Source organism: Arachis duranensis, chromosome 4 (genome assembly GCF_000817695.3).
Source record: "Arachis duranensis cultivar V14167 chromosome 4, aradu.V14167.gnm2.J7QH, whole genome shotgun sequence".
Taxonomy (NCBI): Eukaryota; Viridiplantae; Streptophyta; class Magnoliopsida; order Fabales; family Fabaceae; genus Arachis; species Arachis duranensis.
Window position 1 is genome coordinate 48,971,529 of NC_029775.3, and position 20,359 is coordinate 48,991,887.

The following is a 20,359-nucleotide window of genomic DNA, read 5'->3' on the forward strand; positions in this document are numbered from 1 at the left end:
ACAGCTATAGGAGGCACCACAATGCTCTTTCCATACAGATCCATTGTAGGAGTGGAGAAAGAACCAATTACTCTCCTTTGTTGTTCCTTCCCATTTGGGTTCGCCACATTGGCATTATCAATATTATTCAGATCCATAATGGATTCTGCAGCCCTGTAAAGTCTTGCTTGTTGTAAACGCCACTTGAAAGTCCTTTCAGATTCAGGATCAAAGTCTAAGAGATGTTCTTTGTCTCTGTTCCTACGCATACATAACCAGAAAACAAGAAAAGATGGGACTCTCTACGTCAGAGTGTAGAGAAGTCCCTGTGAGGTAACCTGTGTAAAGAAATAAAATAAAAATACTAAATAAATAAATAAATAAAATTAAAATAAAAATAACTAGGTAACACCAAACTTAAATTCAGAAATTAAGGAAAAATATTAGTACTATTTATTTATTTATTAGATTTTTTTAAATATTTTATTTATTTATTTATTTATTTATTTAATAAAAGTAAAATAAAAAAAGGTACGGTATAAGGGGGGAGTAACGAAAAGGAAAAGAAAAGAAAAAGAAAAAAAATGTAAAGGAAAAAAAACGTAAATGTCATTCTGAATGCGTGAGAATGAGAGTTTGATTAAGCTCATGTTTCTTTTTTATAGTGGGGTTTATAACTGTAATCCTGGATAGGTTTAGCATCTCACTCTCCTTTGAATCAGAAGGATGTCATTGTCATTCGGAATTAGAATCCGGATAATATTATGAATTCTCTGATCTTTACATTTCAGTTTAATCCTTGAACACAGCAAAATTGACTTTAATTAATTTTTTTTTCTTTGGTGCTTTGCACCTTGAGCCTAGCCGTGACTTTAAATATTTTGTCTCAAGGATTACTTGACACAGAAACACCACAAGCACTTAACTGGGGGACTCTCTTTGAGTCTTGATTTTTCTTTCAGTTACTCCCAGACAGTGGTGCTCAAAGCCTTTGGCAAACTCTGTTAAACGCACTTGGTCTCGACTCTAAGTGTTCTGTCTCAAGGATTACTTGACACAATCACACCACAATTATATGACTAGGGAAACAACTCTTTGAGCTTTTAATCATGTCTGACCTTCCTAGTCATTGATGCTCAGAGCCTTGGACCTTTGCTTTTATTATTTATTTATTTATTTATTTATTTATTTATTTTGCTGTTTATTTTGCTTCAAGGATTAATTTTTGTTTATTTCAAAGAAGTCATAATAATTCTCTAATGTACATCAACATTCTTTGATTCAAATTTAAATATGCACTGTTCATGTCATGCATTCAGAATCACAGAAAATACCACCACATTTAAGTAAATAAGACTACTCTTAAAATTAACTCAATTTCTCATGCAATACATCACTTCTGTATTTTTTATTTGAATTCAAGCTCAATGGGTAATACATGAGACATCTTTTCAGAATTAAAGCATTTAAGGAAAAACTAAACTAGCCCTAGGATTCTCACTAATAAAGGATCATGCAACAGACAAAGCAAAATAGTAGAAAACCGGAACATAACATAGAAAAAGAGGGGAGGAAAAGAAATGAAAGGAACTCAACCACCTTAGTTATCCTAGCGGTCGCTTTATTCTTCAGGTTGTGCTCCTCCGTGAAGATGATTCGCCTCTCTTTTGTGCCAGAAAACCCATAAGCGCAGCGTCAACACCAAACTTAAAGGTTTGCTTGTTCTCAAGCAAAGAAGAACTGAAAATAAAAACAAATAGTGAGAGGAAAGAAAAATATAAGGATAAAAGAAGAAGAGAGAATTAGGAGTGGGAGAGAGAGAAAGAAAAGTGAAAACTGTGCAGCAAACAAGTGAAGTTGTGCGGCGAAGGCGACGCATACACGTGCAGGCAATGGATACCTTCAACTGTCGCCATGGATACCTCCAACTCACGCGCACGCGTCAGGCACGCGTGCGCGTCGCTCCTCGCGGCCATCTCCTTTGATTCTCGTGCTGCAGAAACTTCATCAAATTTAGCTGAATACTACCTAAAATGAACAGTATTGCACAAAACTCAAAATAGCATCTATAGTAGCTAAAATATAATTAATTCTTGATTAAACTCAACAAATTAAATACAAATTCACTAAGAAAAGATAAAAAAGATGCCCACGCATCACTCCCATACCAAGTATGGATAACAGAATAATATATTTAGTTTGTGATAAATGAAATTTTCCTGAACCATTCATTTGTATCCCAATTTTTAGAAAATAATTGGTGTTTGATGAATCAACTAAGATGTGTTGATAGTAAGAGTATTAATGTAAGATCAGAGAAACTCAATGAATTAAACTTGATTGAATTCATTACATCATATACAACGAGAGAAACTATTTATATATAGAACTGAACTAGTTAAGTCTAGTTTTCTCATTTGATGTGCATGTGACTTGATTTTTATTTTTTTAAAGTTTAATTGAAGTTTCTTGGCGGCCGGGTACTACAACCAATAAATGAATTGAAGTTTAATTGAAGAATGTTTAATTAGTTGGAAAAATAACCTTTGAATAATTTGATTATTGTTAAATATTGCTTCTGCTAAATAAAGTTTTTAGGCGGGTGCTACTAACCATGCAATAAATGAAGTTGAAAATTATGATTGCTTAGTTGGAACCTTTGAATGATTCGTGAAACTTGCTAGCACTTAAATTTAACATTGTAATTTTATTTTGTATTTTTTAGTTTTCAATTCAGTCTCTTTCTCAAATTTGACATAGCTACTCACAATTTGGTAACCTCATGAATTATTATTTATAACAAGATTTAATCTTCTATAGCTATGTGCTGTTAAACATTTGAAAATGAATGAATATGACATCTTCTATAAGCCTCATATCTAGCATTCCAGCAGGGGTCACATAGTTTGCTAAAGATGCTGTCTTTGACTACAAATCTTTGAATCTGTGTGATGTAAAAGCCTCTTTATTCCTTTTTGTTAGTGGATAGTGCTGATTTTTTTTTATATTGGTATAGAATAAATTTTTTAAAAGATATTTATCCAATTAGTGGGTAGAAGAGAAGTTTGGTGGTCGAATACCTGTATCCACTGTTCCTTCTGTTTCCATTGAACTTTTGAGGAAAGGAGGATCAGATGCAGTTTACCAGCATCTATGCAGTCAGAAAAAGGTATACAGAAATTGATAATGCACTTTAGTTTCTACATTCTTAAGTTATAAGAAGAAAACCAGTGACTTGACTTTGTCTGGTTAGAATATTATGAATTAGTGTGTGTCTATTACCAGTCCCTTTAATGGGTTTCTATTGTAAAAGCAGGGTTCAGCATGTGTAGTTAATGCACACTACAATATTTTAGGTCTGTGGCCACGGTTGTTTTGGTCACGGTTTTTTAGGATGATCCAAAAGAAAGTTATAGTCACTGATTTTTGAAAAATGATGGCCTAAAAGGGCCTCTGGTCACGGTTTTGAGGAGTGACCTAAAGGGGTCTATGGTCACGGTTTTTCAAAAAAGGGTGACCTAAAAGGTCTATGGTCACGGTTTTGGAGGGAGATCTAAAGGGGTCCATGGTCATGGTTTTGGAGGATGGCCTAAAAGGGTCTATGGTCACAGTTTTTTAAAGTGACAAAAAAGGAGCTATGGTCACGGTTTTTCAAAAAAGGGTGACCTAAAAGGGTCTATGGTCACAATTTTGGAGGGTGACCTAAAAGGGTCTATGATCACGGTTTTGGGGATGGCCTAAAAGGGTCTATGGTCACGGTTTTGGGGGTAACCTAAAGGTGTCTATGGTCACGATTTTTTACAGTGACCAAAGAGGGTCTATGGTCACGGTTTTTCGGAAGGGTGACCTAAAAGGGTCTATGGTCACGGTTTTTGGGGGTGACCTAAAGGAGTCTATGGTCACGGTCTTTGGGGTGACCTAAAGAGGTCTATGGTCACGATTTTAGGGGGTGACTTAAAGGGGTATATAGTCACGGTTTTTTAAAAGGGTGACCTAAAAGGGTCTATGGTCACGGTTTTGGAGGGTGAGCTAAAGGAATCTATAGTCACAGTTTTGGGGGGGTGACCTAAAGGGGTCTATGTAACAGTTTTAATCATTTGAGTTTTAATTAATTAAGATTTAAAAAACTAAGTTGAATACTATTAACTTTAAATTAAAAAATTATTTAGAACTTAATAATATAAAAAATGATTTAATAACTTAATAACAGATGAAAAACTAACCCATCATCAATGACCACTTATAATGCCAAATTCGTTTTAATTATAGTTTAAGTTTTAGCCATGGTATAGTATAAGATAATTAGAACAATATAAAAATTAATTTTGTACACTAAACGGCACTGTTTTATTCACTAAGGTAACCCAGTAACCCTAATCCCATAGTTATTATATCTGGCTCGATTCGGCCGGTTCGATTGAAAACCCGATCTCTTGGTCACCTGGCCAGGTTGAGCCACCAATTAAACCGTTCATACAACAGACCCGGTCGAATCCGGTATGATCCAATAGGTTTTGTGCAAACCCGGTGACCCGGCCAGTTAATCCAACCCAGTCCGGGTCATGTTTGTTATTATTTTTTTATTTTTCCCCTGAAACGGCGTCGTTTCAGCCCCCACCGCTGCTCCCTCTTTCTATTAGGGGTTCTGGCCGTGAATGCCAGCACTAGCATCACCATCCTTCTGCTGTTTTTTGCTCACACTAATGAAATTGTAGCTGTAGCTGCATCTACAATGTTGTGATAAAGGTTGCCACTGCTGTGATTTTAAAGGAAAAGCCATTCACCGCGTTTAATCTTACGAGTTTTGACTAAATTGAGGTAGGGGTTTAACTTAAATGATTTTAATTTAAGAATACCCACAAGGTTTATTCTATAACTGCTAATAGGTTTAATAGCTTTGAGTAATTGATTGATTATATGAATGTTGAGTTGTGGCTGAAATTATGATTGGAATGATTGAGATTTTGATTGGAACTTTGATTGGATTCGTTGATTTTGTGAAATTGAATTATGAATTATTTGATGAGAGATTATTGTGGTTTATGTATTTTGATGGATCAAATTGAAATTGTTGCTGTTAAGCTGGTTTACTGTAATGGACTTGGTTGGTCATTTATTGAGATTGGGTTTAAGGAATAATTGGAAGACTGAATCTTGAAATGTTGAACTAATTGTTGAAAAGTTGATTTTTGAAATTAAAAGACAACTTTGGAAGTGAATCAGTCATTCAACAATAATCGAAATGATATGAGAGTAAAGGATGAGTAAACTATGATAAAAGTTATTGTTAGGATTCAATTTTGAGAAGTTTGAATTAACTAGAGAATTAGTTATGATTTTTCAAAGTTAAATTGTAAAATTTGATTTTCTGCATTACTTTTAAACGAAGCCAGAAACTTTGAAAAGTTATAATTAATTCTGTGATGATCGAAATTACGTGGGACCAAGTCTGGATTAAACTTGGGAATGTATAGAGCTGGACTGAAAAATTTGAGGCCATTTCGTAAATACACAATTTATGGAAAATTTTTAAAGTTAGGTCAATAAATCTGTCCTGCAGCAGAAAATTACAAACACTGCAACAACTTGTTTGTTTTGCTGCGACTTCTATGAGCTGAGTTTTGGGGCGAAACCAATTTTTTTTAACTTTGATTAACTTGGTTCATTGCTCTAAAACTTCAGAATTTTAGGAGTTAAGAATTGGAAGTTGTGGATTTTCGAAAGTTAATGATTAAAGCTGGAGAGAATTAATTTTCAGCAAGTTATGCAATAACTTCCAATGCTTGTAACTCTTAGAATTGAATAGCAATCGAGTTGCAACCAAGACACACTTGTTGCTAGATACGTTAGGAGTCTATAAACTAAACTTTAGCCTATTTGAAGTTTTGTAGTAAAAGTTATACAAGTTGAAAGATACTCAGTTTGTTGGTTTCTAAAACAGATTTTGACTTACTTTTTACCTAACTTTCAAATTTTGTAACTTCTTTATTAAAAATGATATTAACCTGGAATCAATTGAGAAAGATTTGGATAAGTTAATTTTAACCATATTAATTTTGAAGGTGGTTAGATTGTTATTGCATTGTTATTGTAAGGTGATGATCTTAACGAAGCAAATCTGCAGCAAATTTTGGTGGATTTTGATGATTATTGGTATTTTATGGCAAGATGTCTTATACTCTTATTAACCATCTACCACAACTAATTTTATTTTTGAATGTATAGGTGCGATGTCTTATACTCTTATTAACCCTCTACCACATGTACATTGGTTGTTAGTGGTTACATATTGTGTGTAGTTAACTTATCTCATTCATAAGTCGTAAGCAAGATTGAAATAATTTTTTTGGTTCTGTAATTTCAATTGTTTTAAATAGAAATAATTTTTTTCAAGTACACATGTTTGAAAAAGTAACTACTAAATCAGTAGCAAATTCTTTTCTATTGATTTTTGGTCTTATATCATTTTTGGTCATATAAATTTCAGTTTTTGTAGAATTGATTTTATATTAAATAAAGAGAATAAGTGCAAAAAAAGTACATTAAACTAATAAGAGTTAACTTAATATGAGGAATTTAGTATAATAAAAGTTAACTTAATAAAAGTCAACTTCATCTATACATTGACTTGTTCTGTTTATGTATTCTAATTACAATAAAACAGGACTTTTTTTGTAGCAAATGGAGCTGGCTTTCTTTCACAATTGCTTCAGTGCCATATGTTCCTAATATGCAATAAACAAGTTTTTCCTTCACAAGTTAGCTTAACTTCTCTACTTCCTTTTGATTTTCCTTTTTATTTTTATGTTGTCATGAAACTAAGGTTGGGTTTGGAACTGTTTATGTGTTATTATGAGTGGTTTTAGCTTTTTCTGCACTTTTTGTGTTAAAGGAAAAGAAGGAGCCTTGTGCTTTGAATACTAACATGTGAATTAGTTATTATAGTTTGGGTTTTATATTTGCTTTATCATTTTTGTCACTCCTACCATCCTAGTTTAGGTTTTTAATTTTTAAATACTTGTCTAAACTTTCAAAAGTTTTTAATTTTTAGTATATGTGTAATGTATATATGTTTTGATGATATATTTTTTTTCCCTAAGTTAAAGAAAAATAAATGTAAGTGTTTATGTCTAATGTGACTTTGCTTTGTATGTTAATGAAGCAGGTGCTGAGCTTTCATATGGTAAAGTGGTTGAAACAAAAGTTTTCAAGCATTGAAAAGGAAGAATAACATTACCAGAAATAATCTATCCTGACAGAGTCTGAATTGTATTGCTCTAACATCTGTAGAACAATTCTGTTAATAGTTTCTACTTAGTGTTAATGTGTATATCACTGTATAAAACTGAGATTGAGACAAGTGTATTCACTCAACTATATTGATATGTTAGTTGGTTACTTTAATCATAACTTATCTTAATTATTGATTATCATTTTTCATTTTTAGATTTATTTTATAATTATCATCATTTGAGATGTGATTATACTTTAAAAAATTTAAATCTCATAAAATAAAATAGGTTAGGGGATAAGGCTATGGTCACGGTTTTAAAGAGGGGTGACCATAGAGGCTATGATCATGGTAAAAACCGTGACGATAGATAAGGCTATGGTCACGGTTTTAAGGAGCGATGACCATAAAGGCTATGGTCACGGTTTTAAAGAGGGGTGATAATAGAGGTTATGGTCACAGTAAGGCTATGGTCACCGTTTTAAATAGGGGTGACCATAGAGGCTATGGTCACGGTGAAAACCATGACCATAGATAAAGCTATGGTCACGGTTTAAGGAGGGATGACCATAGAGCTATGGCCACGGTGGAAACCGTGAGCATAGATAAGGCTATGGTCACAGTTTTAAAGAGGAGTGACCATAGAGCTATGGCTACAGTGAAAACTATGACCATAGATAAGGCTATGGTCACGATTTTAAAGAGGAGTGACTATAGAGACTAAATCGTAACCATAGATAAGGCTATGGTGGTGACCATAAAGGCTATGGTCATGGTAAAAATCGTGACCATAGATAAGGCTATGATCATGGTTTTTACGCGTGACCATAGATTAACCTATGACCACGGTGAAAAAACGTGGCATAAAGTGTCAGAATTTGAAAATTGTAACCATGACCATAGAAACCATGACCATAGATAAAAAAACCGTGACCTTTAATGACAAGTCATCATATGCTAGCTTTACAAGCATTTTTCACTTGTTTCATTAGGTTTTATGCACTTTCTTGCATTGTAAGTAAGTAATTTGGAGTGGAATTGCATGGTTTTGTAGATCAATCAACCATCATTTATTTGACACAAAATCATGAGGTTTAAGCTATAATTAGTTGGTTTTTGAATGAATTATGAGCCTTGTGAATTTAGTGATACTTTGATAGGTTATTTTAATTACTTGTAGGTGAAAAAAAAGAAAAAAAATAAGAAAAGCGTGGCCTAAGGAGCATGCTCAAAGGAAACAAAAAGTGTAGCCAAAGGAGGGAAGAAGCATGGCACAACAAGGAGCAAGAGCCTAAAGTTCTTGCCAAGAGCCTAGAGCACTCACAAGGAGCGCTACTCCAAGGCCAAAGGCCAAGCAAGGAAACGCTCCGCTCTCCATGAGAACCGAGCGCTACAAGCAAGGAGGGAGCAAGGCAAAGTTTCAAAGCTCAGCTCTTGCCAAGAGATTTATCAGGAGCTTCTCAAGAAAAATCAAGGAAAAATAATTTGCTAGTGCATGCCATGAGATTCAAACCCAACGTCAAGGGGGAAGGGTGCAGCGCTAATTTGCAAGAAAAACAAGCCAAAATTGGCTTGTTTGCACTCCCTGGGATTCGAACTAAGTACCTCAAGGAAGCAAGGCATTAGGCGCTACTCATGTGCCAAGAAAAATGGGCAGAACATGCTCTCCCAAGGACTCGAACCGTGGCCCTCACTAAAGACAAGGAGCAAGCTCAGCTCTTGTCAATAGTTGAGTGTTACTCCCTTGTCACAAGAAGGAATGCGCGCAACAAATAGAGACAAGGCAAAAAGCACCAAAGCTCCGCTCTTGCAAGGAACCAAGCATAGCCTTGGGAGCAACACCCATGGGCAAGGAAATTCAACAAAAATTTATTTTAATTCAATTCTTCACCAAATTTAGAAGCCCACCCAAATTCTGAAATCCAAAATAGGAAGTGTATAAATAGATGTTAGCTAGATTTAGAGATGACGCTTTTTTTACTTTTTTTTTTACTTTTTCTTTTGATCATTTTTAGACTTTTTCATTTTGGAGTTTACTTTTGAATTTTCATTTTCTTTGAACTTTATCTTTGAATTGGGAAGGAGAATTGAGTTCTCTTCCTCTGGATTTACTTCTTTTCTTTTCTGCACACTTTGTTTGAGTCTTGGGTGTTGAGAATTGAAGAAATTCTGTTTCAATCTCACATTAAGATCTCTTTGTTCATTTTACTGCATAATTCAAGGATTTGTGTTTTGATGTACTTTTCTCTACTAAATTTCATCTTTAATTCTTTTGCAATTGTTCTCTGATTGGATCAAGGAAGGTTGTGAGATCTAGACATGTTTTCTAGTCTCTTAACCCTTGAGATCTGCAATTTTTGTTTCATTCATCTACTATATGCTTCTTCAAGCAATTTTACTTTTCTGTCTGAGATCTGTTTCAATTCAAGTCATCTTTTATTCTTCTGTTAATTGCAATTTACTTTTCCTTCTTTAAATTTTGCACTCCCAGCTCCCTGAGCCCTTTAATATTCAAGCAATTTACATTTCTTGCACTCTAAGCTTCTGCAATTTACATTTCTTGCACTCTAAGTTTCTGTCATTTACTTTACCTGTTCTTTAAGATTCAGCACTTTTATTTCCTTAGCTCTTTAATTTACTGCAATTCTTCCCTCTCCCTTTACATTTCATGTAGTTTAGCTTCTGTTAGATACAAATCACTCAAATCAACTCTTGTTTGCTTGACTATATCAACCACTAAACTAAAATTGCTCAATCCTTCAATCCCTATGGGATCGACCTCACTCATTTGAGTTATTATTACTTGATGCGACCCGGTACACTTGCTGGTGAGTTTTGTGTTGGATCATTTTTCACACATCAAGTTTTTGGCGCCATTGCCGGGGATTGATTAGATTGACAATGATTAACTAAGGTGGTGGTCTAGATTAAGCACTTTTTCTTTGTTTTTCTTTACTTTTACTAAGCATATTAACTGTTTGACACATTGTGTCACCTAACCCTCTAACCACATTCTAGCATTAGAATGTCTATGTTTCATTTAGTTTGTTTGTGATTTTCGCAGGTCATGGAGGCTGAGGTGCGTGAAGAGGGAGTGAGCAACAATACCCAGCCTGCAAGAAGAGTGTTGGCCTCTTACACTATCCCCAATCCCAGACATTATAGGAGCAGCATCCTCACCCCAAATGTTCAGGCAAATGACTTTGAGTTGAAGTCTTAACTAATAACCTTGGTGCATAACAATTGTGCTTATGGAGGTGGCCCTCTTGAAGACCCCAACCAACATTTGTCTGTTTTCTTAAGGATTTATGAAACGGTCAAGACAAATAGGGTTCATCCTGACATTTACAAATTACTTCTGTTCAAATTTTCTTTGAGGGGAAATGCTACTCAATGGCTGGAAACCTTTCCCAAAGAGGGCATCAACAATTTGGATGAATTGGTGAGCAAATTCCTAGCCAAGTTCTACTCACCTCAGAGGGTCATCAAGCTGAAAATAGAGGTGCAAACATTCATTCAAATAGATGGAGAGTCGTTGTATGATGCTTGGGAGAGATACAAGGCCTTAATCAGGAAATGTCCCCCAGAAATGTTTTGTGAGTAGGATAGACTCCAAAATTTCTATGAAGGGTTGACCCAGAAAGCTCAGGAAGCATTAGATCATTCAGGAGGAAGCTCATTGCAGCTAATGAAGACAACAGAGGAAGCCCAAAACCTCATAGAGATGGTGGCAAACAATCAATACTTCTTTGCTCATCAAAGACAACGCCACCCAACCCAGAGAAAGGATATACTGGATTTGGAAGGAGTGGACACTATTCTATCTCAAAACAAGGTGATGCACCAGCAAATCCAGCAACAACTTGAGCAAATACCTAAGAGAATTGATGGACTACAACTTGTTGCAGTGAATACACAAAGCCAATCTCAAACTTCACATGGGTAGAATCAATCTGAAGAAAGTTTTGGGACATTCAATTATGAGCAACAAAGCCCTGAGTAGGTGCAATGCATGAATAACACTTCAAGTTCATTTCAACACAATTTTCATGGTGATGCACACAAGACACCCTGGAAGACTCATTCTAATTCAAGGTGGGGTGAGCACCAGAATCAAGGACAAAGGGACTTCAACTATAGCAGCATTAGCAACACAAACAACCAAAGCCATTCATCCATTAATACTAACCAATTCAAAAACCCACAAAATACATCCCACCAACCCCATAATAACTCACAAAAATACCAGAATAACTTTTTCACATCCATATCCCACCCTCAAAGTACCCCCACAATTAATTCAAACAACTTCCAGTAACAACCATCTCATTTCACACAACCACAACCAAATCCAGACTCTCAAAGAATCTCAAGTCTAGAAATAATGATGGAGAAACTCATGAAAAATCAAGAGATGGCAAGACAAGATCAGGAAGCTGCAAGGAAAGATCAGGCCCTGGCATTCAAAAACCAAGAAGCCTCAATCAGAAACCTTGAGAGACATATGCGGCAAATGGCTAAGCAAATTTTAGAAATGGGTGAGAGGAGAGCGAATACCTTCTCCAATGTCACTGAAGAACACCCAAGGGACAAAGGAAAAGCTACAAAGTGGGAGGAATGCAAGGTAATCACAGTGGAAAGTAAGAAGACTATGAAGAAGGAAGCCATCAATCAAGAAAAACACAACAGAGAAGTTTCACAAGCAGAGATAGAAGGGAAAAGTGAAGAGGATCAGACAACCAAGAAGGCACAAATCTCAAAGGGAGACAAGAACATCCTTGAACCACAGCTACAAGAGAAGAAGGAAGGGGTGAGGCCATATGTCCCCAAACATCCATACCCTCAGAGGTTCAAAAAAGAAAACAAGGATAAGCAATACTCAAAATTCCTGGACATATTCAAGACACTCAGTATCAATATTCCTTTCTTAGAAGCACTTGAACAGATGCCATTGTATGCCAAATTTATGAAGGAAGTGTTGACAAAGAAAAAGTTCCTAAAAGAAGGACAAATTGTTGAGTTGACAAAGGAATGTAGTGCTATTCTCCAAAGAGAGTTGCCAGAGAAGAAAGATGAACCTGGGAGTTTTTACATACCTTGCTCCATAGGAAACATAACAATTGAGAAGTCATTCTGTGACCTCGGTGCAAGCATAAATTTGATACCTTTGTCTCTAATGAGGAAACTTCGAATTTCTTAGTTGAAGTCCACACGAATAGTTCTCCAAATGGCTGACAAATTCACTAAGCAAGTATTGGGAGTTGTGGAGAATGTGTTGGTAAAAGTGAGAAAATTCTTTCTCCCTACTGGCTTTATTATCTCAGATATAGAAGAGGACCCTAACACTCCCATCATCCTGGGGAGGCCTTTCCTAGCTAAGAGTAGAGCATTGATAGATGTTGAAAAAGGAAAATTGTTGCTGAGAGTGCATGATGAGCATCTAGCATTCCATGTTTTTAAAACCTTGAATGAGCCCATTCAAGAAGAAGATTTTATGAAGGATAAGGCCAGAGATCAAAGTTTGAAGGAGGCAGTCAATGAGTTAACTCCAAGACTTCTAAATCCATGCTTGAAAGCAGTAGAAATGGTGCAACAAACTAAAGAAACCAAGGAGAAACTAGATCCAAAACCCCCAGATGAGAGATTCAACATCCCAGATAAAGAGCCACCAAGGCATGGAGCAACTTTTGAGAAAGAAAAGAAGAAGAAGCCAAGAGGGTGGAGAAACAAGAAGATCCCTACTGAAGGCTTTTCACCAGGGGATAAAGTAGTGTTAAACACCCAACCAATGAAGGTGTCTCCACAATTATCTGAATACTACACTGTGAACCGGGTCCTTTCACTTGAACACCTAGAGGTCATCAAAGAGGAGACTGGAAGGAAGTTCACAGTAAGAGGAGAAAAGCTGAGGCACTATGATTTTCAGCCTCCATGATCAAAGAATGAAGGATGTCAAGCTAGTGACATTAAAAAAGCGCTTGTTGGGAGGCAACCCAACCTGAGGTAGTTTTCTTTTCATAGCTCTTTCAATAAAAAGGTTGAGTAGTTTTGTATGTATTGCAAAGAGCTAAGTTTGGTGTTGCACACCAAAACAATTTAAGGAAGGATGAAGGATCCTAAGTTTGGTGTTCCACCAAAAATCTCATTTAAAACCACATTCTCACTTTTGCATAAAAAATTACTAGCTCCAAGCAACCAGAGGAACTACTTAACCAAGTGTCTGTTTTTCTAGTTTTCAGATTTATAACCTTTAGCAAAGATAAAAGGATTTCACGTATAGTTAACTGGATGCATAAGAAATAATGGCAATGGAATAAGTTTGGTGTTCACAAACCAAAGTAAGTTCAAGAGCCCACAATCAATTCTTGCACACTAACCAGTTATTTAAGGGCTTGAGAAGCAAGCCACTTTTGAGGATTATGCAGGAAAGAAGCCAACATTTGGAGACAGTCTGCATTATGACTCAAAAGGGACACAACAGGAGGAAGAATGAAAAGTTACAACCCAAAAGGTTGTGTCTGCACTTAATCCTTGTTGTTGAGAAGTACTTTAAATTGGGAATCCATATATGACTTGCTAAAGTGTTCATTTAGTTGTAAGTGAAAATGCTACCTAGAATAAGTAATCTGCATAATAATTGTCATCCTTCATTATCTTGAATCTTGTTTTGTTTCCATTCTGATTGAATAAAAGAGGAATGTTTGAATTAGGAAGTAAATATCCAATGTTGCAAAAGTTAGAATGAAAGTTAGTGGTGGTATTTGTTGATTTAATGCATGGCTTATGAAATAAATGCTGCATAATGATATGTTCTGTGAAAAATGAACTAGCTTGCTGTTATAAATTACATAATTAAAGATCCCTTGAGAATGAATCAAAAAAAAAGAAAAATAAAAGAGAAAAGCCAAAAAGTGGCAAAGGAACAAACAATAAGGCTAGACACCAATAGCTTGGACCCTAGGACACATGCCTGTGGTGTTTTTATACTAGGACATGCTTGGACAAGTAAGTTCTGATGAGTATTTCAAAACTTGGCCACTTAGATCAACTAATTTGGGATTGCCAACTGAAAGTCCACAATAAAGAGCAACCTAGCTACAAAACACTTAGTTATCCAAAGAGATGCTGGGCATCAATGATCCTAGGAAGAAAAGGTGAGCCACGTGTCTGTGGTGAAGGATTGTTGAGCAAAACTAAGCCAAAGGCTGCTGCAACATTTGCCACCAAGCCTTCAATGAATAATAAGCTCTTTAAGCAAAACAAAGAAGGAAAAATTAGCAAGGGAACAAACAAAAAGTAAAGCCTTATAGCAGCAAACTTAGTGAACCTTTGAGGAAACATCTCTTATTTAACAGCAAGCAATAAATGAGCTATCATTGTCTGCATAAAATCCCATGAACCAAGTTCAACTATATGCTCTATAAGGATATGCACACTTCTCTGTTTTATTTCATTTCCTCTTATGTTTGATGCTTGCTTGGGGACAAGCAAGGCTTAAGTTTGGTATTGTGATGACAAGTCATCATATGCTAGCTTTACAAGCATTTTTCACTTGTTTCATTTGGTTTTATGCACTTTCTTGCATTGTAAGTAAGTAATTTGGAGTGGAATTGCATGGTTTTGTAGAATCAATCAACCATCCTTTATTTGACACAAAATCATGAGGTTTAAGCTATAATTAGTTGGTTTTTGAATGAATTAAGCCTTGTGAATTTAGTGATATTTTGATAGGTTGTTTTGATTACTTGTAGGTGAAGAAAAGAAAAAAGATAAGAAAAGCATGGCCTAAGGAGCGTGCTCAAAGGAAACAAAAAGTGTAGCCAAAGGAGGGAAGAAGCATGGCACAACAAGGAGCAAGAGCCTAAAGCTCTTGCCAAGAGCCTAGAGCTCTCACAAGGAGCGCTACTCCAAGGCCAAAGGCCAAGCAAGGGAAAGCTCCGCTCTCCATGAGAACCAAGCACTACAAGCAAGGAGGGAGCAAGGCAAAGTTTCAAAGCTCAGCTCTTGCCAAGAGCTTTATCAGGAGCTTCTCAAGAAAAATCAAGGAAAAATAATTTGCTAGTGCATGCCATGAGATTCAAACCCAAGGTCAAGGGGGAAGGGTGCAGCACTAATTTGCAAGAAAAACAAGCCAAAATTGGCTTGTTTGCACTCCCTGGGATTCGAACTAAGTACCTCAAGGAAGCAAGGCATTAGGCGCTACTCATGTGCCAAGAAAAATGGGAAGCACATGCTCTCCCAAGGACTCGAACCGTGGCCCTCACTAAAGACAAGGAACAAGCTTAGCTCTTGTCAAGAGCTGAGCGTTACACCCTTGTCACAAGAAGGAATGCACGCAACAAATGGAGACAAGGCAAAGAGCACCAAAGCTTCACTCTTGCAAGGAACCGAGCCTAGCCCTGGGAGCACCACCCATGGGCTAGGAAATTCAATAAAAATTCATTTTAATTCAATTTTTCACCAAATTTAGAAGCCCACCCAAATTTTGAAATCCGAAATAGGAAGTGTATAAATAGATGTTAGTTAGATTTAGAGAGGACCCTTTTTTTACTTTTTTTTTTTACTTTTTCTTTTGATCATTTTTAGACTTTTTCATTTTGGAGTTTACTTTTGAATTTTCATTTTCTTTGAACTTTAGCTTTGAATTGGGAAGGAGAATTGAGTTCTCTTCCTCTGGGTTTACTTCTTTTCTTTTCTGCACACTTTGTTTGAGTCTTGGGTGTTGAGAATTGAAGAAATTCTGTTTCAATCTCACCTTGAGATCTCTTTGTTCATTTTACTGCATAATTCAAGGATTTGTGTTTTGATCTACTTTTCTCTACTGAATTTCATCTTTAATTCTTTTGCAATTGTTCTCTGATTGGATCAAAGAAGGTAGTGAGATTTAGACTTGTTTTCTAGTCTCTTGACCCCTGAGATATGCAATTTTTGTTTCATTCATCTACTATATGCTTCTTCAAGCAATTTTACTTTCCTGTCTGAGATCCGTTTCAATTTAAGTCATCTTTTATTCTTCTGTTAATTGCAATTTACTTTTCCTTGTTTAAATTATGCACTCCCAGCTCCCTGAGCTCTTTAATATTCAAGCAATTTACATTTCTTGCACTCTAAGCTTCTGCAATTTACATTTCTTGCACTCTAAGTTTCTGTCATTTACTTTACCTGTTCTTTAAGATTCAGCACTTTTACTTTCTTAGCTCTTTAATTTACTGCAATTCTTCCCTCTCCCTTTACATTTCATGCAATTTAGCTTCTGTCAGATACAAATCACTCAAATCAACTCTTGTTTGCTTGACTAAATCAACCACTAAACTAAAATTGCTCAATCCTTCATTCCATGTGGGATCGACCTCACTCATGTGAGATATTATTACTTGATACGACTCGGTACACTTGCCGGTGAGTTTTGTGTTGGATCATTTTCCACACATCAACCATAGACCTATGGCCATGAGAGAATAGGCCACGGTAAAAACAGTGACCATAGGTTTAAAACCGTGACCATAGATCTATGGTCACCCTTTTTACTAGCTATGGTCACAGTTTTTTACCATGACTATAGGCTTTTTTTTTTTGTAGTGGCAGCTAGTGAAAGAGACATGGCTGTATTTGCACTTGGAATGATCAAGGTAGAATTTCATTCATGTTAATTGTATTTATTTATCCATTTTGCATGATTGTTTACAGATGTTAATGGTGCTTTATTGTTTTGTCCTGTTAACAGGTAGAATTGATGGGAAAACACTTCTTATGCCGTACTGCTACTAGTTTTGTTTCTTTCTATGGACCAACTAGAAGCCGCACTTAGACATGCTCACAAGATGGATGCAAGAAAAATTAAATTAAGTGAAGCCTTAGTCACAAAATCAATTCAAATCAAAATAAATTTATAAATGATTATCTCTTGTAAGAAATATATACTAATGATATTGGACTATTTAAAGGAGATTACTAAATGTCTTTGTTCTTGATACATTGCCAAAACCAAACATCATGTTTGATTCTATTGCTAATATCAAATATTAGTTATTTTGAAATACTAAGAATGTTTGGATACAAGTTAGATGAAAATTAGATGAAAATTTGTATTCATTAAATTTATATTTATTTTGTATGAAATTAGGTTTATTTTGTAATAAAAAACATCTAAAAATGCTATTTTACCTTACTGACGGATTTACAAACAGATTTTATGTCTGTATTTAGAGTGTGGGATGATTGTCTAATGTTCAAATTACAGACAAAAAATCTATCGAAAAATTTGTTGCCAATTACCGACGGAAAATCCATCGAAAAATTTGCCTGTAATTATTGACGAAAAATCCGTCGAAAAATCTATGTGTAATTACCGATGGAAAATTCATCTGTAATTACCGACGGAAAATCCGTCGAAAAATCCGTCTATAATTACCGACAGAAAATCCGTTGGAAAGTTCGTCATTTTAGGAAAATGGAGGGGAGAATTTACTGAGGAAAAATTTGTAAGTAACTGGTAAAATCTGTCGGTAATTTTTCGACGGAAAAAATCCGTCGGTAAATATTTTCTGACGAAACTTTTACAAAGGGACAAAATTCGTCGGTAATTTCGTCGGTAACCAAAAATCTATCTATAATAAATACTAAATCTGTCTGTATTAAGCAATTTTTTAGTTGTGAAGGTATTGAATAAATGAATAATAGTATAAATAGTTACTTTTGACATCTAAACGTAAATAATTAGTTAATACCGCTAATGTTAATTAAATACAACTTCTAAATAACTTACGAAAATAAATTTTACATTAACTTCTAAATTTTTTTATTATTTTTGAGCTACAAGGAGTGGATTGATATTATATTAATCATTTTAGTTGTTGATAGCAATGCCAGAAATAATATGGGATTGATTCTTTTGTTTTTTCATCTTTTGTTTATTGCTCTATTTTAGTGCTTGTTTGGGCGCTATTATTTTGATAAAAAAAATCTTTTTTCAATAAAAAATATCTTTTTTATTTTTTAGCGTGTTTGACAAATTTCTAGTAGTAAAAGTAATAGTACTAGAAAAATAAAAAACATCTTTTTTGAGAAGCTATAATTTACATCTTTTTAAAGATCTTTTTTCCTTAAAAAAAGATATTTTTCATGTAATAAATAAATAAATAAATACTTTTATATTATTATATCCAAACATAATTGATAAATAAAAAGATCTTTTTGTATGAAATACCCAAACATAAAATTACTTTTATTTTTCCATAAGATCTTTTAAAAAAAGATAACTCGAAAAAAGATCTTTTTCTTTAAAGCTCACCCAAATAAATAAGCTCTTAGTAAAAAATAATTAATTTTTAAAAAGGAAGTTATTTGAAAGTTAGCAAGCATGTGCTCTCGGAAGCAAGCCTGTATCGAGGAAGGCAATTTTTGACATTAACTTGAAGCTTGACTATTATAGTTAGTCGAAGAGGTAAATCGAACACATCAAGTTTCGAAGGTTGCTTTTTAAGACGTTACATTATAAAGTAGAAGAAGCTGGAACGGAATTCATTGGTGAGAATTTCAGATAAGCGTATGGAGATGCTTTGTCCCTTCCGTCTCTCTGCTTTCCTACTGTCTTCATCCAATCCTTCTTACTCCTTTCCATGGCAAGCTGTATGTTGGGCATCACCGTTGTCAATGGCTACAGTCCCGTCCTCTTAGTGAAAATGTTCAACGCGCTCTGTCACAGCACGGCTATTCATCTGTCGATTCTCGATCACGTCGGAATAAAATCTAATGATTCTTTTGCGTCTGTCACTAACGCCCCACAATCGCGAGTTTGAAGCTCATCACAGTCATTCAATCCTTGAATCCTACTCAGAATACTACAGACAAGGTTTAGACCTTCCGGATTCTCTTGAATGCCGCCATCAATTCTAGATTATACCACAAAGATTCCGATTAAGGGATCCAAGAGATATCCACTCAATCTAAAGTAGAACGGAGGTGGTTCTCAGGCACACGTTCATAGGTGAGAATGATGATGAGTATCACGGATCATCACATTCATCAAGTTGAGGAACAAGTGATATCTTAGAACAAGAATAAGCCGAATTGAATAGAAGAACAATAGTAATTGCATTAATACTCGAGGTATAGCAGAGCTCCACACCTTAATCTATGGTGTGTAGAAACTCCACCGTTGAAAATACATAAGAACAAGGGCTAGGCATGGCCAAATGGCCAGCCTCCCATAATCTAAGAACTAGACGTCCAAAGATGATCCTAAGATCTAAAGTGATCAAAAGATTCCTAATACAATAGCAAAAGGTCCTATTTGTAGAGAACTAGTAGCTTAGGGTTTACAAAGATGAGTAAATGATATAAAAATCCACTTCCGGGCCCACTTGGTGTGTGCTTGGGCTGAGAATTGAAGCTTTCATGTGTAGAGACTTTTCTTGGAGTTAAACGCCAGCTTTTGTGCCAGTTTGGGCGTTTAACTCCCATTCTTGTGCCAGTTCCGGTGTTAAACGCCAAAATTCTTGAGCTAATTTGGAACGCCGGTTTGGGCCATCAAATCTCAGGCAAAGTATGAACTATTATACATTGCTGGAAAGCCCAGGATGTCTACTTTTCAACGCAATTAAGAGCGCGCCAATTGGGATTTTGTAGCTCCAGAAAATCTACTATGAGTGCAGGGAGGTCAGAATCCAACAGCATCTGCAGTCCTTTTTAGCCTCTGAATCAGATTTTTGCTCAGGTCCCTCAATTTCAGCCAGAAAATACCTGAAATCATAGAAAACACACAAACTCATAGTAAAGTCCAGAAAAGTGAATTTCAAATAAAAACTAATAAAAATATAATAAAAACTAACTAAAACATACTAAAAACAATGCCAAAAAGCGTATAAATAATCCGCTCATCACAACACCAAACTTAAATTGTTGCTTGTCCCCAAGCAACTGAAAATCAAATAAGATAAAAAGAAGAGAATATGCAATGAATTCCAAAAACATCTATGAAGATCAGTATTAATTAGATGAGCGGGGCTTTTAGCTCTTTGCCTCTGAACAGTTTTGGCATCTCACTCTATCCTTTGAAATTCAGAATGATTGGCTTCTATAGGAACTCAGAATCCAGATAGTGTTATTGATTCTCCTAGTTAAGTATGATGATTCTTGAACACAACTACT